At 42.7% G+C, this 23,312-nt stretch overlaps 1 protein-coding gene across 7 annotated transcripts in view; it reads left to right on the top strand.

Annotated features, from left to right (window-relative positions):
- The window catches only part of LOC110520004 (double-stranded RNA-specific editase 1), a 195,657-nt gene that overhangs the window by 77,443 nt on the left and 94,902 nt on the right, over positions 1-23,312 (top strand). For 4 of the 7 annotated variants that reach the window (XM_036974213.2, XM_090229577.1, XM_090229584.1 and 1 more), the window contains exon 3: positions 1,913-1,967. The gene's annotated coding sequence lies outside the window, so the exon portion shown is untranslated. Of the gene's footprint in view, positions 1-1,912; positions 1,968-13,145; positions 13,228-23,312 lie in introns of all 7 variants that reach the window. The other 3 variants (XM_090229578.1, XM_036974214.2, XM_090229583.1) reach the window with 1 other exon arrangement.

Below are 23,312 nucleotides of genomic sequence, written 5' to 3'. Positions count from 1 at the left end.
CCCTCTCTTCAAAGGGGGAGGCACTCGAGACCCAAACTGTTATAGACCTATATCCATCCTGCCCTGCCTTTTCTAAAATCTTCAAAGCCAAGTTAACAGATCACCGACCCTTTCTAATCCCATTGTACCTTCTCCGCTATGCAATCTGGTTTTCAGGCTGGTCATGTGTGCAACGATCAAGGTCCTAAACGATATCATAACCGCCATCGATAAGACCGTACTGTGCAGCTGCCAAGGCTTTCGACTGTCAATCACCGTATTCTTATTGGCAGAGTCAACAGCCTTGGTTTCTCAAACGACTGCCTCGCCTGGTTCACCAACTACTTCTCAGATGGAGTTCAGTGTGTCAAATCAGAGTGCCTGTTGTCCGGACCTCTGGCAACCTCTATGGGGGTGCCACAGGGTTCAATTATCGGACCGACTCTTTTCTCTGTATTTGTCAATGATGTCGCTCTTGCTACTGGTGATTCTCTGATCCACCTCTACGCAGATGACACCATTCTCTTTACATTTGGCCCTTCTTTGGACACTGCTAACAAACCTCCAAACGAGCTTCAATGCCATACAACTCTCCTTCCGTGGCTACCAACTGCTTTTAAATGCTAGTAAAACTAAATGCATGCTCTTCAACCGATTTGCTGCCCGCACCCTCCCGCCCAATTTGCATCACTACTCTGGACGGTTATGATTTAGAATATGTGGACCTCTACAAATATCTAGGTGTCAGGTTAAACGAAACTCTCCTTCCAGACTCACATTAAGTATCTCCAATCCAAAATTTAAATTGAGAATCTGCTTCCTATTTCGCAACAAAGCCTGCCAAACACCCTCGTAAAACTGACTATCCTACCGATCCTGGACTTCGGCGATGTCATTTACAAATAGCCTCCAATACTCTACTCAGCAAATTGGATGCAGTCTATCACAGTGCCACCCGTTTTGTCACCAAAGCCCCATATACTACCCACCACTGCGACCTGTATGTTCTCGTTGGCTGGCCCTCGCTACATATCTGTCACCAATCCCACTGGCTCCAGGTCGTCTAAGTTTGCTAGGTAAAGCCCCACCTTATTTCAGCTCTCACTGGTCACCATAGCAACATCCATCTGTAGCACACGCTCCAACAGGTATATTTCACTGGTCATCCCCAAAGACAACCCCTCATTTGACTGCCTTTCCTTCCAGTTCTCTACTGCCAATGACGAACTAATTGCAGAAATCACTGAAGCTGGAGTCTTATCTCCCTCACTAACTTTAAGCATCAGCTGTCAGAGCAGCTGTCCACAGCCCATCTGTAAATATCACACCCAACTACTTCATCCCCCATATTGGTATTTATTTATTTTTGTGCTTTTGCACCCCAGTGTCTCTACTTGCACATCATCTTCTGCACATCTATCACTCCCGTGTTAATGCTAAATTGTAATTATTTCACCTCTATGGCCATTTTATTGCCTTACCTCCCTAATCTTGCTACATTTGCACGCACTGTACATAGATTTTTCTATTGTGTTATTGACTGTACGTTTGTTTATCCCATGTGTAACTCTGTTGTTTTTGTCACACTGCTTTGCTTTATCTTGGCCATGTCACAGTTGTAAATGAACTTGTTCTCAACTGGCCTACCTGGTTAAATATAGTGGAACAATGTAACTCGGAACAGTCATTTAAAGTTGAATATGCGGTCTTAATGGCATATACGTTGAATTTGGAGCTGTTAAAATAACACCATCATCATGGTCTGTTGGAATACGGGCTTCTGTGTTTTCCAATGAGGCAGTGTTATGTATGCACTGAATGTACAATGGTGTTATGCAAGGCTTGCTCATCCTAACTGGCACTGTTTCCCCTCTCTTACTCTCTCCTCCCCTCTCTCGCTCTCTCCTCCCCTCTCTCGCTCTCTTTCTCTCAGTAAAAGCAGAGAGAACTACAGAGAAGTAGCTTCCAGCTGTCACCCCTTTCGCACGGTAGGTACACTTTTTTTTAATAATTTGATCCTACCACTGATTAGGGTATGCAGTGTTTACCCCACTCTGCTTAAGAGTTGGCTTGCCTAGAAGTATCTTTATCTCTCCTTTATTTACAGAGTGTGGTGTCATCAAGATAATGTCTCTTTTGCAAAACAGACAGACTTTTGTATTCCTATCACAGCGCCCAGATAATGTTAAGTGCTTTGGATGTCATGTTGTGCCTGCTGTTTATTGGGACAGAACTAGTAACAACTTTGCAAAACATCCTCTGTCCCCCCCCCCTAAATTTCCTTAGGGGGTTGTGATTGGGTCATGTTTTCCCCACTGCACCCCGTGATAGTTTCCACTGCCGATGCACCATCACACCCTTGATCGATCATGGCTGACCACAGTTGTGTGTGTGTGTGTGTGGTACATCCCTGGCTCTCGGCGTTTGTGACGTGCACCCTGCACTCAATTGCTCCATTGCGTCAAGTGCAATCAAGCTGTGTGTACCAGAACAGATCGGGTAATGATAACATGACATTCTTCGCTCACATGTGTGGATATGCACCCGAGTGTGACTCGTAGGCCTTAAAAGCTCAGTGTGTTTTTTTTTATGTCGGATGCTCTCTGGTGTGAGAGAATAGAAGTCTGGAGTGTGTCCCGTCCTACGGCAGAAACTACACATATAATTTGTCTGGCTACCCAGACTCCTTGCTCTGGCCAACCGCTCTGGCCATGGACGTTAGTTTCTAATCCGCAATGGGGCTGGATCTTATCCGCAATGACCCTGACTCTTCTCCGAATTCGAACCCACTCGGGACTGTCTGATTGGACCAGAAACTGATGGGTTGGGCCAGAACACATTTTTGGTAAAGTGGTGGTTTGAGAATACCATGCCCCTCGTCACCACAAATTACTTTAATGATGTCAGTCTGACTAAAGTATGTAGCGTCAGAGCAGCGGAAGAGTCGTCAGACTAACGCATCACATGGAGCCTGTATTTGACCTTGGCGAGAGTGGGGGCATCAGGGGAAGAAGGGAAATAGAGAGGGGGATGAAAGGACACTATCAAGAGTAAGAAGAGGGGAGACCGAGAGGGAGAGAGTGGAGACCGAGAGGGAGAGAGTGGATGGAAGGTAGAGATGGATATAATTTCCCCATCTGATGCCCTTACATCTCTACATGGGGTGTGCGCTCTCCTAATAATGTTTCTTGGATATCAGTGGTTTTAAAGAAACACTACTCTAGTAGTGAATTTCAAATTTACTCAAATGTTTGGCAGCCAAATATCTTAGAACTATCTAAGTTGTGCCAAATAAGTTCTCTCCAGCTCAGGGCTACAGCTATGCATTTGGTTTGCTAAGTTGCTAGTTAAGAGTATAGCTTGCAAGATAACGCTTCTTGGTTACGGCAGAGATAATTCATCGCTTCCTGGATCCTGGGAGTACCCTTTTGAGATATTTGTTAAACTTTATGAACTGGTTGTCTGTCCTTGCAATTGGTTTGTTCACTTGTGCTTGTTAGCATTTAGTTAAAATCCTCTATGGGAATTCCCTAGTACGTCATTTTTAGTATTTTATACATTTGGATAAAAACAGCGCCTCTTTGTATGCACTGCCGGTAATACCGTTTAACCTGGTATGGTACAGGAATGGTATGAAGGTATAAACATCTAGACATCGCCCAACCCTACTGATGAGGGCATTTATGTGCATGTGCGTGTGTATAGCCTGCAAACATGTGTGGCTGTATAGCAGGGCTGTTTAATTAATTAATTAATTTTAGACTTCCGGCGCCGACAGAGATGGCCGCCTCGCTTCGCGTTCCTAGGAAACAATGCAGTCTTGTTTTTTTTACGTGTTATTTCTTACATTGGTACCCCAGGTCATCTTAGGTTTCATTACATACAGTCGAGAAGAACTACTGAACATAAGAGCAGTGTCAACTCACCATCAGTACGACCAAGAATATGACTTTCGCGAAACGGATCCTGTGTTCTGCCTCTCACCCAGGACAACGGAATGGATCCCAGCCGGCTACCCAAAAAAAAACGACTTCGTAAAAGGGGGAAACGGAGCGTCTTCTGGTCAGACTCCGGAGACGGGCACATCGTGCACCACTCCCTAGCATTCTTCTCGCCAATGTCCAGTCTCTTGACAACAAGGTTGATGAAATCCGAGCAAGGGTAGCATTCCAGAGGGACATCAGAGACTGTAACGTTCTTTGCTTCACGGAAACATGGCTCACTGGAGAGACGCTATGGGAGTCGGTGCAGCCAGCTGGTTTCTCCACGCATCGTGCAGACAGAAACAAACATCTTTCTGGTAAGAAGAGGGGCCGGGGCGTATGCTTCATGGTTAACGTGACGTGGTGTGATCATAACAACATACAGGTACTCAAGTCCTTCTGTTCACCTGATTTTAGAATTCCTCACAATCAAATGTCGACCGCATTATCTACCAAGGGAATTCTCTTCGATTATAATCACAGCCCTATATATTCCCCCCCAAGCAGACACATCGATGGCTCTGAACAAACTTTATTTGACTCTTTGCAAACTGGAATCCAGTTATCCGGAGGATTCATTGTAGCTGGGGATTTTAACAAGGCTAATCTGAAAACAAGACTCCCTAAATTGTATCAGCATATCGATTGCGCAACCAGGGCTGGAAAAACCTTGGATCACTGCGAATCTAACTTCCGCGACGCATATAAGGCCCTGCCCCGCCCTCCTTTCGGAAAAGCTGACCACGACTCCATTTTGTTGATCCCTGCCTTCAGACAGAAACTAAAACAAGAAGCTCCCGCGCTGAGGTCTGTTCAACGCTGGTCCGACCAATCTGATTCCACACTCCAAGACTGCTTCCATCACGTGGACTGGGATATGTTTCGTATTGCGTCAAACAACAACATTGACGAATACGCTGATTCGGTGAGCGAGTTCATTAGAACGTGCGTTGAAGATGTCGTTCCCATAGGAACGATTAAAACATTCCCAAACCAGAAACCGTGGATTGATGGCCGCATTCGCGTGAAACTGAAAGCCCGAACCACTGCTTTTAATCAGGGCAAGGTGACCGGAAACATGACCGAATACAAACAGTGTAACTATTCCCTCCGCAAGGCAATCAAACAAGCTAAGCGTCAGTATAGAGACAAAGTAGAATCTCAATTCAACGGCTCAGACAAAAGAGGTATGTGGCAGGGTCTACAGTCAATCACGGATTACAAAAAGAAAACCAGCCCCGTCACGGACCAGGATGTCTTGCTCCCAGGCAGACTAAATAACTTTTTTGCCCGCTTTGAGGACAATACAGTGCCACTGACACGGCCCGCAACTAAAACATGCGGACTCTCCTTCACTGCAGCCGACGTGAGGAAAACATTTAAACGTGTCAACCCTCGCAAGGCTGCAGGCCCAGACAGCATCCCCAGACTCGCCCTCAGAGCATGCGCAGACCAGCTGGCTGGTGTGTTTACGGACATATTCAATCAATCCCTATCCCAGTCTGTTGTTCCCACATGCTTCAAGAGGGCCACCATTGTTCGTGTTCCCAAGAAAGCTAAGGTAACTGAGCTAAACGACTACCGCCCCGTAGCACTCACTTCCGTCATCATGAAGTGCTTTGAGAGACTAGTCAAGGACCATATCACCTCCACCCTACCTGACACCCTAGACCCACTCCAATTTGCTTACCGCCCAAGTAGGTCCACAGACGATGCCATCTCAACCACACTGCACACTGCCCTAACCCATCTGGATAAGAGGAATACCTATGTGAGAATGCTGTTCATCGACGACAGCTCGGTATTTAACACCATAGTGCCCTCCAAGCTCGTCATCAAGCTCGAGACCCTGGGTCTCGACCCCGCCCTGTGCAACTGGGTACTGGACTTCCTGACGGGCCGCCCCCAGGTGGTGAGGGTAGGCAACAACATTTCCACCCCGCTGATCCTCAACACTGGGGCCCCACAAGGGTGCGTTCTGAGCCCTCTCCTGTACTCCCTGTTCACCCACGACTGCGTGGCCACGCACACCTCCAACTCAATCATCAAGTTTGCGGACAACACAACAGTGGTAGGCTTGATTACCAACAACGGCGAGACGGCCTACAGGGAGGAGGTGAGGGCCCTCGGAGTGTGGTGTCAGGAAAATAACCTCACAATCAACGTCAACAAAACTAAGGAGATGATTGTGGACTTCAGGAAACAGCAGAGGGAACACCCCCCCCCCCCCCCCCCCCCCCCCCCCTATCCACATCGATGGAACAGTAGTGGAGAGGGTAGAAAGTTTTAAGTTCCTCGGCGTACACATCACAGACAAACTGAATTGGTCCACCAACACAGACAGCATCGTGAAGAAGGCGCAGCAGCGCCTCTTCAACCTCCAGGAGGCTGAAGAAATTCGGCTTGTCACCAAAAGCACTCACAAACTTCTACAGATGCACAATCGAGAGCATCCTGTCGGGCTGTATCACCGCCTGGTACGGCAACTGCTCCGCCCACAACCGTAAGGCTCTCCAGAGGGTAGTGAGGTCTGCACAACGCATCACCGGCAGCCATAAACAGTGCAATGCTTGAAGCACAGCGAAGAGCTCCTTGCAAATGCAGGAACGTGCTGTTTGAATGAATGCTACGAGCCTGCTGCTGCCGCCTACCACTGCTCAGTCAACGCCGATGCTGATTATTGGAGGACCAAAAAAGGCAGTTTGCAAAGAGTCAAATAAAGTTCGTTAAGAGCCATCGATGTGTCTGCTTGGGGGGGAATATATAGGGCTGTGATTATAATCGAAGAGAATTCCCTTGGTAGATAATGCGGTCGACATTTGATTGTGAGGAATTCTAAATCAGGTGAACAGAAGGACTTGAGTACCTGTATGTTGTTATGATCACACCATGTCACGTTAACCATGAAGCATATGCCCCCGCCCCTCTTCTTAGCAGAAAGATGTTTGTTTATGTCTGCGCGATGCGTGGAGAAACCAGCTGGCTGCACCGACTCCGATAGCGTCTCTCCAGTGAGCCATGTTTCCGTGAAGCAAAGAACGTTACAGTCTCTGATGTCCCTCTGGAATGCTACCCTTGCTCGGATTTCATCAACCTTGTAGGTGCCCTCCAGGACACTTACACCACCTGATGTCACAGGAAGGCCATAAAGATCATCAAGGACAACAACCACCCGAGCCACTGCCTGTTCACCCCGCTTTCATCCAGAAGGCGAGGTCAGTACAGGTGCATCAAAGCTGGGACCGAGAGACTGAAAAACAGCTTCTATCTCAAGGCCATCAGACTGTTAAACAGCCACCACTAATATTGAGTGGCTGCTGCCAACACACTGACTCAACTCCAGCCACTTTAATAATGGGAATTGATGGGAAATGATGTAAAATATATCACTAGCCACTTTAAACAATGCTACCTAATATAATGTTTACATACCCTACATTATTCATCTCATATGTATATGTATATACTGTACTCTATATCATCTACTGCATCTTTATGTAATACATGTATCACTAGCCACTTTAACTATGCCACTTTGTTTACATACTCATCTCATCATGTATATACTGCACTCAATACCATCTACTGTATCTTGCCTATGCCGCTCTGTACCATCACTCATTCATATATCTTTATGTACATATTCTTTATCCCCTTACACTTGTGTCTATAGGTAGTAGTTTTGGAATTGTTAGCTAGATTACTTGTTGGTTATTACTGCATTGTCGGAACTAGAAGCATTTCGCTACACTCACATTAACATCTGCTAACCATGTGTATGTGACAAATAAAATTTGATTTGATTTGAATTACTGTCTTTGGTGTTCAGACTAGAGGTCGACCGATTTATGATTTTTCAACGCCGATGCTGATTATTGGAGGACCAAAAAAAGCAGATGCCGATTTTTATATATGTATTTGTAATAATGACAATTACAACAATACTGAATGAATACTTTTATTTTAACTTAATATAATACATCAATAAAATCAATTTAGTCTCTAATTAATAATGAAACATGTTCAATTCGGTTTAAGTAATGCGAAAACAAAGTGTTGGAGAAGAAAGTAAAAGTGCAATATTTGCCGTAAAAAAGCTAACATTTTATGTTCCTTGCTGAGAACATATGAAAGATGGCGGTTCCTTTTAACATGAGTCTTCAATATTCCCTGTTAAGAAGTTTTAGGCAATACGAATTATAGAACTATTTCTCTCTATACCATTTGTATTTCATATACCTTTGACTATTGCATGTTCTTATAGGCGCTATAGTATTGCCAGCCTAATCTCAGGAGTTGATAGGCTTGCAGCCATAAACAGTGCAATGCTTGAAGCACAGCGAAGAGCTCCTGGCAAATGCAGGAAAGTGCAGTTTGAATGAATGCTACGAGCCTGCTGCTGCCGCCTACCACTGCTCAGTCAGACTGCTCTATCAAGTCATAGACTTAATTATAATATCACACAGTTTCCGGATTTGACCATATTAATGACATAAGGCTCGTATTTCTATAATTTCAAAAACAAAACATTTATTCTTTCGGTGAAATACGGAACCGTTCCATATTTTATAGAACCTGTGGCATCCCTAAGTCTAAATATTGCTGTTACATTGCACAACCTTCAATGTTATGTCATAATTCTGTACAATTCTGGCCAATTATTTACGGTCTTTGTTAGGAAGAAATGGTCTTCACACAGTTCGCAACGAGCCAGGCAGCACAAACTGCTCAATATACCCTGACTCTGCTTGCAAGAGAAGTGACAATTTCCCTAGTTAAAGAAATTAATGTTAGCAGGCAATATTAACTAAATATGCAGGTTTAAAAAAGTATACTTCAGTATTGATTTTAATTAAAGGCATTGATGTTTATGGTTAGGTACACATTGGTGCAACGACAGTGCTTTTTTCACGAATGCACTTGTTAAATCATCACCCGTTTGTCGATGTAGGCTGTGATTCGATGATAAATTACGACACCGCATCGATTATATGCAACGCAGGACAAGCAAGATAAACTAGTAATATCATCAACCATGTGTAGTTAACTAGTGATTACAGTGCCTTGCGAAAGTATTCGCCCCCCTTGAACTTTGGGCCTCTTGGCTGCATCTCTGATCAGTCTTCTCCTTGTATGAGCTGAAAGTTTAGAGGGACGGCTTTTTTGTATCCAAATCCGGCTTTAAACTTCTCCACAACAGTATCTCGGACCTGCCTGGTGTGTTCCTTGTTCTTCATGATGCTCTCTGCGCTTTTAACGGACCTCTGAGACTATCACAGTGCAGGTGCATTTATACGGAGACTTGATTACACACAGGTGGATTGTATTTATCATCATTAGTCATTTAGGTCAACATTGGATCATTCAGAGATCCTCACTGAACTTCTGGAGAGAGTTTGCTGCACTGAAAGTAAAGGGGCTGAATAATTTTGCACGCCCAATTTTTCAGTTTTTGATTTGTTAAAAAAGTTTGAAATATCCAATAAATGTCGTTCCACTTCATGATTGTGTCCCACTTGTTGTTGATTCTTCACAAAAAAAATACAGTTTTATATCTTTATGTTTGAAGCCTGAAATGTGGCAAAAGGTCGCAAAGTTCAAGGGGGCCAAATACTTTCGCAAGGCACTGTATGTTAAGATTGATTTTTATAAGATACGTTTAATTCTAGCTAGCAACTTACCTTGGCTCCTTGCTGCACTCTCATAACAGGTAGTCAACCTCCCACGTAGTCTCTTCATGGAGTGCAATGTAATCGGCCATAATCGTCTTCCAAAAATGACTTGAAATCGGCCCTAATTAAATCGGCCATTCTGATGAATCAGTCGATGTAGTCCAGAACACTCCTTATTGCAATTATCTACGAGGTAGAAACCAAAAAAGACTGCTCAAGCCCTTCCGGACTGGAATTTGCTCTGATGTACAGTAGATAGTGACTTCTGAAATTATTCAGACTTTTTCCACATTTTGTTACGTTATGGCCTTATTCTAAAATGTATTAATAAAAAATAAAAAACCGTCAATCTAAACACAATACCCCTAATGACAAAGCAAAAATATGTTTTTAGAGATTTTTGCAGATTTATTACAAATAAAAAACATACCTTAAATGAGACTCTTAATTGAGCTCAGCTGCATCCATTGATCATCCTTGATGCTTCTACAACTTGATTGGAGTGGTAAATTCAATTGATTTGGACAGGCACACCTGTCTATATAAGATCCCACAGTTCACGTCAGAGCAAAAACCAATCCATGAGGTCGAAGGAATTGTCCGTTAATTTTTTAATTTTACCTTTATTTAACTAGGCAAGTCATTTAAGAACAAATTCTTATTTTCAATGACGGCCTAGGAACAGTGGGTTAACTGCCTGTTCAAGGGCAGAACGACAGATTTGTACCTTGTCAGCTCGGGGGTTTGAACTTGCAACCTTCCGGTTACTAATCCAACGCTCTAACCACTAGGCTACCCTGCCGCCCCATTGTGTTGAGGCAAAGATCTGGGGAAGGGTACCAGAACATTTCTGCAGCATTGAAGGTCCCCAAGAACACAGTGGCCTCCATCATTCTTAAATGGAAGAAGTTTGGAACCACCAAGACTCTTCCTAGAGCTGGACACCCGACCAAACTGTGCAATCGGGGGAGAAGGGCCTTGGTCAGGGAGGTGACCAAGAACCCGATGGTCACTCTGACAGAGCTCTAGAGTTCCTCTGTGGAGATGGGAGAGCCTTCCAGAAGGACAACGATCTCTGCAGCACTCCACCAATTAGGCTTTTATGGTAGAGTGGCCAGACAGAAGCCACTCCTCAGTAAAAGGCATATGACAGGCCGCTTGGGATTTGCCAAAAGGCACCTACAGCCTCTCAGACCATGAGGAACAAGATTCTCTGGTCTGATGAAACCAAGATTGAACACTTTCACCTAAATGTCTGGAGGAAGCCTGGCACCATCCCTATGGTGAAGCATGGTGGTGGCAGCATCATGCTTTGGGGATGTTTTTCAGCGGCAGGGACTGGGAGACTAGTCAGGATCGAGGGAGAGAGCCATGATGAAAACCTACTCCATAGCGTTCAAGACCTCAGACTTGGGCGAAGGTTCAACCATCCAACAGGACAATGACCCTAAGCACACAGCCAAGACAACGCAGGTGGGGACATGTCTCTGAATGTCCTTGAGTAGCCCAGCCAGATCCCGGAATTGATCCCAATCTAACATCTCTGGAGAGACCAGAAAATAGTTGTGCAGCAACGCTCCCCATCCAACCTGACAGAGTTTGAGAGGATCTGCAGAGAAGACGGGAAGAAACTCCCCAAATACAGGTGTGCCAAGATTTGTAGCATCATACCCAAGAAGACATGGGGCTATAATCACTGCTGAAGGTGCTTCAACAAAGTACTGAGTAAATAGTCTGAATACTTATGCAAACGTTTTTTCCAGATTTTAAAATTTGCCCAAACTTCTAAACCTGTTTCTGCTTTGTTATTATGGATTGAGTAAAAAAAACTTCAATACCTTTGAGAATGTCTGTAACCTAACAATGTTGAAAACGTCCAGGGGTCTGAATAGTTTCCGAAGGCACTTTACATAAACAATGTGTCTTTTTAAGCTTGGCGTGTCCTCTCCTACTCCAGGTATCTCTCCCCTCCCCTGGAGCAGTGGTTTCCAACCTGTCCTCAAGCTTTTGGTGGTCCCCAGAACAGAAAAGGTTGGGAACCGCTGCCTTATGGAGCTTTTCAGCCCACTCCCTAAACCCTACCACCCCCTCTCGTCTCCACATCCAGTCACCGTGTCCTGTCACTACATCACCAGTCACCAGAAAGGGCAGCCAAGGACGTGCTCACCGCTAGCCAGGCTAGCAGAATGTCAAGCACAGCAGGGATAGCCCAATGCAATCTGTCACTGCCGGAACCCATGTCAGGCCAATACAAATCACAGCCGGCTCTCTCTCAACCTGGTGTTCAAGTCTCACAATGATCCCAAACCTGTCATATGTTGGCAGTGACACAACATCATGTAGGATAGGGTTGTTGTGGCATTATGGTTTTTGCCATTTTAGATACTAACCCTTAGTTTTGATTAGTATGTCAATAAATTATTATTTTGATCATTACATCCACAGGTTTTTGTCATGGGTGAGATTTTGGTAGTGCTATAAAATCGTTTTTGTGAAAGAACGTGTGTTTTAGACAGACATTGAGGGGAAAAGAAAGGGAGAAGACAGAGTGAGAGGGGATGAAAAAGACAGAAGGCGAGTTCAGACCAAAGATTGCCGTGCACTGGGGGAGATGGTGACAGCATGACTTGGGGCCAGACAGTGCGGTCATACACCCGTGTGTGTGTGTGTGTGTGTGAGAGAATTAACAATATGTTGTTAGTGTTGCAAAATATTTTTCAAGGAAAGTTGCTTTTGGTTGCTCCATTCGTCGCTCGATGACGTCATTACAAAATAATTTTGTCTCAACGTTAATATATAATTTATGCGTATGCGGTCCCTCACTCTCATGCAATGAGCAATTCTCCAAAACAAAACTAAATAGAATGTTTGAAGGAGGAACCGATATTAAATAATTAAGCAGCATACAAAAAACGTACCATGTTTTAGAAAATATTTTATTTATGTATTGTTATTTATTGGAGAGCTGTGGTGTCATTTAACAAGGAACCAACCAATGTAATAACTTCACTCGCTGCAGCATTGGGGAGAGGACCTAGAGGCTAGAGCGGAGAGGGGCAGGGGAGGTTGCGGAGAGGGGCAGGGGTGGGAGCGGAGAGGGGCAGGGGAGGGGAGGGAGCGGAGAGTGGCAGGAAAGGGGCGCAAATGACGGGTGCACACACAGGCAGCAGCCGGAGGAAGCTGAGCCGTGGAGAGGGAGCAGACTGCAGAGCAGCACAGCTGAGCTCAGCCGAGCGGTCACGCAAACAGGGAAGTTGCTAAATCAACCAAAAGTTGCAGAGGCAGCCTTAAAAAGTAGCTACGTTTGTTGCTATACTCTTTTACCAATACAAGTCGCTGGAGGGTCTGAAACCGTGCAAAATTTAGCGACAAAGTCTCTAAGTTGGCAACACTATGTTGTGTTGTTTTGATAGTACTAACCTCAAACTAGAAAGGGATTGCAGCTTTTAACAGGTGATTTTAACGTTTAACGGGATCAAAATTAAACACTGCAACATATTGTTCCCTACAGGAGATGATTACACATGGACAAATGCATGTACGCACGGGCCAGTGTTTCCGTTTAGAAATTTTGGCGCTGGACAACGTGACCGGTAAGATTTTAATTTATCCGACATACATATGCATTAGATGCGTAATGCATTATGGTGTCCACCCAAGGTGCTCAAAATCCATTTTAGATTATTGTAATGCATTTTACCAGAATAGAAATTAGCCTGAGAGGTTTAATAAAATAAAGTTGAATGATCTTATACCAAAGTGACCGGTTTTATTGAGAAGCAAAACATTACCGTTTGCGGGGTGATCCCAGCTATTAATCATTTATTTTTATTTTTTACATTTACCCTAGAAGAACAGCCGCCTGCCTATACGGTAAAACACAACTTAAAAATATTATACTTGTGTAATATAATTTGCTAAAGAGCTGTCCTCTAGACTATTTGAATGAACATTTTAATAAATAACAAAACACAGCTGTTTTCAGACACTATCTAGGCCTCTAATTTAAATTTAGCCTAGGCATGAACATTTGAATTAGACTGTCTAACACCAGGACTGGCGGGTTATGGCTAGAAGGGATCCAGCTTTTGTAAAATGAATGTCAGATTTGACTTTGTTGCATGTTAGGAGAATTTATGCAGCAGGTTATATTATACATGACATTATTTTGATCTTCCCTAGGGCGGCAGCAGAACTGCTAGGACCAGGCCTGACAAACACAAAAATGATCCTCTAATTTCAATTAAAACTTTAAAAACTCTAAATTTATGTGTAGACCATACCGTGAAATGCTTACTTACAAGCCCTTAACCAACAGTGCAGATCAAGAAAGAGTTAAGAAAATATATTTAAAAAAAATAATTAATAAAAATAACACAAAAACAATAACGAGGCTATAAACAGGTGGTACTGGTACCGAGTCGATGTGTGAGGGGTACAGGTTAGTTGAGGTAGGGGTGAAGTGACTTGTGTTTGAGGAGGACCTTGGCCTGCTCAAAGTGAGCCGCTGCTGTTGGGTAGTTAAAACTGTCCAACTCCTTGGAGCAGCTTGCAATGCGCATCAGCTTTGTTACTTTGTCCTCAAGAAATGGAAGATGTCTTGAGGCTTGTCTGTTCTGTTTTGGAGAAAGAATCACCTCTCGGCAGGCACATTGGAAATGGAGATAATCGACACAATCTTCCCTGTTTTTCCCAGTCAGAGTACACTTTGCTGAAGTCCCCTATGAGGACCTTGCGTCTGTTGTGCGAATAAAAATAGAAACGCACACACCCGACACTAATTTCCAAGAAGCTTGAGCATTTATTAGCCTACGAAGTATACAGTGCCTTCGGAAAGTATTGAGACCCCTTGACTTTATCCACATTTTGTTAGGTTACAGCCTTATTCTAAAATGTATTACATTGTTTGTTTCCCCCCCTCATCAATCTACACACAATACCCCATAATGACAAAGAAACATTTATACAGTGGGGCAAAAAAGTATTTAGTCAGCCACCAATTGTGCAAGTTCTCCCACTTAAAAAGATCAGAGATCCGTGTATGTTAGTGATGCACCGATATGACATTTTTGGCGGATACCAAAATCCAATATTTTCCTTGCCCCAGAAAATGATACTGATATTTAAAAATGTTACGGCCTTTTAAGCATTCTAGTACAGTTAAATAGTTAACACACACATATGGACGCAGCGGTCTAAGGCACTGCATCTCAGTGCAAGAGGCGTCACTACAGTCCCGGATTCGAATCCAGACTGTATCACATCCGGTCGTGATTGGGAGTCCCATATGGCAGCGCACAATTGGCCCAGCATTGTCCGGGCCATCATTGTAAATAAGAATTTGTTCTTAACTGACTTGCTCAGTTAAATAAAGGTTACACACACACCAACCAAACGTTATTTTGTTGGCATTTACATATGTCCCCATTACCAGTAAAACATAATCAAAACCTATTTCTTTCACTTACTTGCTGTGCTGTTTCCTTCATTTGTTCAGTCGTTTCATTTTCAACCATGTTTTCTATGGAACGCTGTTTGGGTCTTTGCGTGTCAAAAAAGATGCACGTCAAATAAGCTTGTTGACCTATCAGGACCTGAATATGACTATGAATTTTATGTAGTTATTACACATTCATTACACTGTCACTCATATTTCATATGTCACAATGATTCATCTATGTATGCTATGATGCTGGTAAAGTTGTCTCACACACCTACAGTGCTGGTCATAAAAAAAAAAGCTAGCTAGCTCATAGACGCAAACAATGTAGTTCTTCCCCAAAAACATGGCAAAATGACAATCTGTTTCAGTAGCTATACTTAGCTTGCTAACTATATAGCTAGCTGTCATCTAAAATAACCCTAATTTATAAAACTGTTCTTATTTGTTGTGGTGGTCGGACCATTAAGCTAGCCACAATAAGGATTAGCCACAATAGTGGACTTTGCAGGTAGCTTTCAAAATAAAAGTATGGCACAATTCTACTATTTGTATTCATTTGCCTCACTGTCAATGACATACTTTTATTTTGAAGGCAAACCGCAAATTCCACTATTGTGCCTAATCCTTATTGTGGCTAGCTTCACAACATATCCGGTCGAGCATCACTAGCCAGCTAACTGGCTGCTTATAACGTTATCTTTGGCAACCCAAACCTGGTTAAGTAGCTGGCTAGCTATTTATTTTCATTTTATTTTCATGAACTGAAGTTTAATTTCAATAAGCAAACAACAAGTGGCAAGTGGTTCATAAATCATTGCTAAGAATAATGAAAATGACTGCAGTTTCTACAGGTCATTGTTTTCAGGCTGGTTGTAGCTGGTTGGTGCTAGCTGGGTACCAAGCTAAAGCTAGCTACCCCAGAAGTTGCGGTCTAACAAATGATGCTTTATTACCAACGCGGTATTGCAAACACAACGTTTGTGGCTGGTGTTTGCTTGTTTGCAGAATTTTTTTTGTACAGCTTTGACAGTGCTACTGTATCTTTTTTGACACGCAAAGACCAAAACGGTGTTCCATAGTATGTATGTCATGAAGGTAATAGCAGTGACTCTTACTGTGTAACTCCAGTAGGGCAACATCTGAAAAATAGCGCACTTGGTAGTGTACCGGTGCTTGACCAGTTGGTGAAATATCGGCTTTAATGGATTTTGCCTTTTGAGTTGTCTCGCTGAAATTTTCTTACTCTTTCAAATGACTGCTCGACTTGTTGAATGCTAGGTTAGGAATGCTGTGTAGCACGAGTAGCGCAAAATTTTAACATCGGTGTTAAACTAGACATGGGGCCGATACCAATGTTAGCATTTTTAGCTACTATCGGCCGATTCCGATATGTCCACTGATATATTGTGCATCCCTAGTGTGTATACTTTCTGAAGGCACTTTATTTGCCTTTGAAGTTGGAGCACATTGACTGGTATTTCCATTAATGAATAAAATGCATTATTTTACAATGAAGTTCAATTTTTTTTTATTGTGGTACAACCATTTTATTTATAGGCCAAAGAAAAGGAAGGGATTCCAAAAGCCGACGTTTACCGGCTAACGGAAACCCTTGCGTGGGCACACACACGTCCACCCACATCTGCTGGCTACCAAACACAGTCAAACACATACCACCTTCTCCACAGGTTCTTATTTGGTCCAGCAACAAAAATATGAACTGAGAGACTTTTTCCCTAAGGTAGCGTTTACTTGTCGACAAACCCACGGACAGCGTTAATTCATGGATCAATTCAGGCTACAAGTGTAGGCATAATGGTGTTTAAACACATTTATTTCCATTAATCATTCCCTCTATCGTGTTCCTCCTATTTCTCTCTCTGCCCTACAGTGGCTTCAGAAAGCATTCACACCCATTGACTTTTGACACATGTTAAAGCCTGAATTTAAAATGGATAAAATTGAGGTTTTGTGTCACTGGCCTACACACAATACCCCACAATGTCCAAGTGAAATTATGTTTCTCAACACAAAAAAACTGTGCTGAAATGTCTTGAGTCAAGTATTCAACCCCTTTTGTTTTAGATAGCCAATTTTGCCTTCAGAAAGTATTCATACCCCTTGACTTGTTACAGCCTGAATTCAAAATGGATTAAAAAACAAAAACAAATCTACACCCAATATCCCATAATGCCAAAGTGAAAACATGTTTTTAGACATTTTTGCACATTTATTGAAAATGAAATCTCGCTTACATAATTTTCACCCCCCCTTAGTCAATAGACATGTTAGAATTACATTTGGCAGCGATTACAGCTGTGACTCTTTCTGGGTAAGTCTCTAAAAGCGCTGCACACCTGGATTGTACAATATTTGCACATTATTATTTTTAAAATTCTTCAAGCTCTGTCAAGTTGGTTGTTGATCATTGCTAGACAGACATTTTCCATTTTTGCCGTTATATTTTCAAACTGATTTAAGTCCAAACTGTAACTAGGCCACTCAGGTTATCTTGGTAAAGCAATTCCAGTGTATATTTGGCCTTGTGTTTAGGTTATTGTCCTGCTGAAAGGTGAATTTGTCTCCCAATGTCTGTTGGAAAGCAGACTGAACCAGGTTTTCCTGTAGGATTTTGTGCTTAGCTCTATTCTGTTTCTTTCTATCCAAAAACAACTTCCTTGCAGATGACCAGCCTACCCATAAAATGATCCAGTCACCGCCATGCTTGAAAATATGAAGTACTCTGTGATGTTATGTAAAAAAATATATATATATATTTAATTTTCAATACATTTGAAAAGATGTCTATACGTTTTTCACTTTGTCATTATGTGGTATTGTTTGTAGATGGGTAAGAACAAATATATATGTAATCCATTTTAAATTCAGGCTGTAACACAACTAAGTTTGGTTTTAGTTAAGGGGTATGAATTGTTTCCGAAGGCAGTGTATTTAATGTCTCCATTTTTCATTTTCCAAAAATGGTCCTCGATATTCCGATGCTCACTGTCTAGCTTTTTATTTTATGTTTATTAAAAAGTTTTTAAAAAACATGTTTTTTTACTCAAACTGCCCTCGGGCCGTATGCCTGACAACCCTGCCACAGAGTATCCAGGAGCAATACACGAAGAGCGGGGAGGTTGAAAGCGAGAGAGCGTGCCCCAGGTGATGCACCACACGGCCCGGAGCTTCCGCGAAGCACATTAGCCGCTAACCCAAGCCCTGGTCCCAGTGGATGGCCAGCCGCCATAGCTGCCCGCTAAGCTAAATAAAAGGCACTGGTGACTAATACAAAAAGAGCCCCAGCAACATGACCTCATTTTCTGTTCACGTCAAAGCAGTGCCTCCGCAATCAAGCTATTGTTGTTTCCGTCGCCACCGCCTATTCAGCGGATTGTTTCTCATTTTCTCATCTCTCACTCTGTTCTCTCTCTCACTCTATGCATCTCCCTAGCTCTGTTGCGGTAGGGGGAAATGCTTGGAACAGTTAACTGCAGTGGGTGAAGTCACTTCTGACTGACCACACAGCCTCAGGGAAGCGAACAGTGCCCTTTAGCATCTGCAAGCCTGCCTCTGCTCTATTAGGCAGTACAGTGCACTCTGCTGACTTCTGTAAGAGGAGTTCACTGTATTGGAAAGAGCACTCTTCATACATTATCCATGAGATATGAGTGTATGAATTTGTATTGATAATGAAGTGGGAGTATATAGGCTCTTGAAGTGAACACAGGGATAATGTAAGCCGCCTTTCATGGCTACTCATGTTGATGTATCGATCTTTGTGTGGTTGTGCTGCAACACGCATGAATACAAGCACACGCATACACACTCATGCATGCACTTAGTCTGTGAATGTGAAAACATGTACCATGATAATAGATCACTCATTGATATATGGGTTGGCTCAGGATGCACATCTCATAGGCTGTTGGCACTGCACTGGTGAATCGTGATCCCTGGGGACCACACTACAACTGCACTGATTTGGTATAAATGCCAGGCTCTTAGTCGTGTGTGCGCATACTTGCACGTGACTGACAGACACCTGCCAAGCTTTCACACTCTGCTTATTCCTGTGTGTGTGCTTGTTCCAAAGAATTATGAAGTTTCCACGATGTAAGCTCAGTATTGCATGTTGGGAGTGAATGCTTTAGGTGAGTAAACTGATTCTAGATCATCAGGGTAACTTCTACCAGGAGCACTAGTGATTTCAAGGCATGAAAACGTTCAACGTATTCAGATCCCTTGACTTTTTCCTTATTTTTGTTATGTTATAGCCTTATTCTAAAATGGATGAATGTACTTTTCTTCCTCATTAATCTACACAATACTCCATAATGACAAAGCAAAAACAGGTTTTTCAACAAAAAAAAATCAAATTTGTAAAAAATTAACATACCTTATGTGGGGCGGCAGGGTAGCCTAGTGGTTAGAGCATTGGACTAGTAACAGGAAGGTTGCAAGTTCAAACCCCCGAGCTGACAAGGTACAAATCTGTCGTTCTGCCCTTGAACCCACTGTTCCTAGGCCGTCATTGAAAATAAGAATTTGTTCTTAACTGACTTGCCTAGTTAAATAAAGGTAAAATAAAAAAATATAAAAAATTCAGACCCTTTGCTATGAGACTCGAAATTGAGCATACACCTGAGCTCAATTTCGAGTCTCATAGCAAAGGGTCATAAGGTATGTTTTATTTTTTACAAATTTGAAAAAAATTCTAAAAACCTGTTTACGCTTTGTCATGTTTCCATTGATCATCATGTTTTTTTCCCAACTTGGAGTCCACCTGTGGTAAATTCAATGGATTGGACATGATTTGGAAAGTCTGTATAAAGTCCCACAGTTCACAGTCTAGGTCAGTGCAAAAACCAAGCCATAAGGTTGAAGAAATTGTCCGTAGATCTCCAAGACAGGATTGGGTCGAGTCACAGATCTGGGGAAGAGTACCAAAACATTTATACAGCATTGAAGGTCCCCAAGAACACAGTGCTCGCCATCCTTCTTAAAAGAAGTTTGGAGCCACAAAGACTTTTGCTAGAGCTGGCTGCCCGGCCACACTGAGCAATCTGGGGAGAAGGACCTTTGTCAAGGAGGTGACCAAGAACCCAATGGTCACTCTGACAGAGCTCTAGAGTTCCTATGTGGAGATGGGAGAACCTTCCAGACTGACAACCATCTCTGCAGCACTCCACCAATCAGGCCTTTATGCCACTTGGAGTTTGCCGAAATGCACCTAAAAGGATTCTCATACCACGAGAAACAAGATTCTCTGGTCTGATGAAACCAAGATTGAACACTTTGGCCTGAATGCCAAGCGTCACGTCTGGAGGAAACTTGGCACCATTCCTACAGTGAAGTGTGGTGACAGCATCGTGCTGTGGGGATGTTTTTCATCAATAGGCTGGGAGACTAGTCAGGATCGAGGGAAAGCTGAATAAAGCAAGGTGCAGATATCCTTGATGAAAACCTGCTCCAGAGAGCTGAGGACCTCAGACTAAGGTGAAGGTTCACCTGCCAACAGGACAATGACCCGAAGCACACAACCAAGACAATGCAGGAGTGGCTTCGGGACAAGTCTCTGAATGTCCGGGCTCTGGATGGGACACTCAAGGACTTGAACCCTATCGAACATCTCTGGAGAGACCTGAAAATAGCTGTGCAGCGACGCTCCCCTTCCAACCTGACAGTGCTTGAAAGGATCTGCAGAGAAGATGGGAGAAATGGGAGAAATTCCACAAAAACAGGTGTGACGAGCATCTAGTGTCATACCCGAGAAGACTCGAGGCTGTAATCCACTGCCAAATGGGTTTCAACAAAATACTGAGTAAAGGGTCTGAATACTTATGTAAATGTTAATTGCATTTTTTTTATTTTGTGTAAATTTGCAAACATTTCTAGGTGTGTTTTTTTTCTTCTCCATTATGGAGCATTGCGTAGATGTTTCTGATGTGAGTGTGTCCGTGTGTATTTCAGGGTTTATGTTGGCTTTTTACTTATAAAAATGAAATAAAAATAAATAAAATTGTTGCCAAAATGACTGGGAGAAAACCAATCACAGTGCGCAATGTCTAAAAAATGTTTTTATGGATATACCAGTCTATGTGCTTATCGGTCTATAGGTCAATTTGCTTAATTTAGTGGAATGAAATTGGCCTGTGTGTATTTTCTTTAGTCTTGTATCTTATTTACAACTATCACATGCATATAGAGACTATTTTTAAGCGGGATTTCTCTTGGAGCTCGTCAGCTGGTTGCTGCAGGAGTATAAACCAATTCATTGCACAACAATTCTAAGTACAATCGTGTGTTTTGGTGCAACTGGTAATTGAAGCATGCCTCCAGTTCACCATTCAAGTGCAGGCGACAGGCTATTAGTGCGTCATCCCCCACCTTAGAATGTGTGCTGGAGGCAGTATACATTTGGGAAACATACTTAATTGTTTGAAACCTGAATGTTTTATTTCATATTACGAGGCGTACCTTGCTTCAGGCAAGATCCGACCATGGAAACGTGGAGGCAATTACTTTTAAAGACTTCGTAGGGGTCGTGTGAGTGTCAAGTTTGGGGATCCTTACAATTTATTCTACCGTTCTGCGTGCCAGTTATGATTTTCATATCCGCATTTTAATGAAATAGTTTCACTCCAATAACGTTTTCTTTTCTCAAAGTCATTGTCATGTGGTGAGTCATTCATTGTAATTAAGGTTTTATCGAAATGTTAAGTCAACGAATGCATGATCACCAGCCTCTGCCATATGGACACATTGATATTCCATTTGCGGCCAAAGAAATGAGCGCATAGGCCAATGCAGCAGTAGGCCAAGAACTTACTTTGCTTTCACATCGAACATTGGTGATTTTCGAGGGGGAGATTAAGATCTTTCAAATGGCTTACTGTGAGAAACAAACAGTTTTAATATATTATTTGCAATAGGTGTAGGAAAGTGTTAATTTTTTACATTTCCACGCGGCAGGCCAGGTACTTAAATGCATGCACAGGTAGTAATATTTATCGTGTATATTTTATTAGTCCATATTTTACCAGGTAAATTGACTGAGAACACACTCATTTACAGCAACGACATGGGGAATAGTGACAGATGGGGGTTGAATGAGCCAATTGGATGCTGGGGGTGATTGCGTGCCCATGATGGTATGAGGGGCAGATTGGGAATTTAGCCAGGACACTGGGGTTAACACAACTAATCTTACGATAAGTGCCATGAGCTCTTTAGTGACCACAGAGTCAGGACACCTTTCAACGTCCAATCGGAAAGACGGCACCCTACACAGGGCAATGTGACCAATCATTGCACCACTTCCAGCAGCATCTGGTCACCCACCCACGGATCAACCAGGACCAACTCTGCTTAGCTTCAGAATCAAGCCAGCAGCGGGATGCATGGTGGTATGCTGCTGGCTGAAATATACAGTATATGATATTAGAAATACATCACATGCAACTCGTAATAACACTAAGAAATGAGCCTACTTTTATTTGACTCCATAAAGATTATTTCGCCATGTGCAAGAACACCATAGTTGAGTTACAGTAATAGGCAAGGAATAAATGGTTTGAGAATGGAGTTGTAAATGTGTTAATTACTTTGTCAAATGAATAGATTATCATACAAGGCATAAAGCCTTGGCAATACAAGGCAATACTGACATTTTAATCGAGTATTATTCTAAGCATGATCACAGAGCGAAAGAGATCATACCTGGAAGGTCATGTCCCAAAAGACCATGGGGTGGAGAGCGTAAGAGATTCTCACCACAGCATTTCCGGAACAAAAAAAAGAGACAGAACAATGAATCTAAGACCCTTTTATAAGCGGAGTTCACAACGTTAACACTTCGAGAATGAAAACTGTAAATAACTAATTAATACATGTATTAATGTAACCAAATGACTGGGATTAACGACACATTTACTACTGGTAACATATGTAATGGGGATTGTTAAAAATAAAAATTCAAAGGGAAAAAACATTCACACAATGAATGCGCAAGAATTGGGGGAAGCCATTCTGGAGAGACTCGCCTATATTTTCGCCACACACCCCTTCCCTGTCTCAACATTTTAAATTATACGCAAGACACATTAACTTCACACATATTGTAGATGCCTTTCACTGACAGCCACAACTCAATAATCAGCCAGGTCTATTTCAACGCTCGCTGCCCAAATTGCGGGCTTCCCAAATAGGCATAGTCCTATGAGCTTGTGATTT

Source organism: Oncorhynchus mykiss, chromosome 3 (assembly GCF_057628025.1).
Source record: "Oncorhynchus mykiss isolate SJ-2025 chromosome 3, ASM5762802v1, whole genome shotgun sequence".
NCBI classification, from domain to species: domain Eukaryota; kingdom Metazoa; phylum Chordata; class Actinopteri; order Salmoniformes; family Salmonidae; genus Oncorhynchus; species Oncorhynchus mykiss.
The sequence above is the reverse complement of the archived record's forward strand: the minus strand, read 5'-3'. Positions and strand labels throughout refer to the sequence as shown.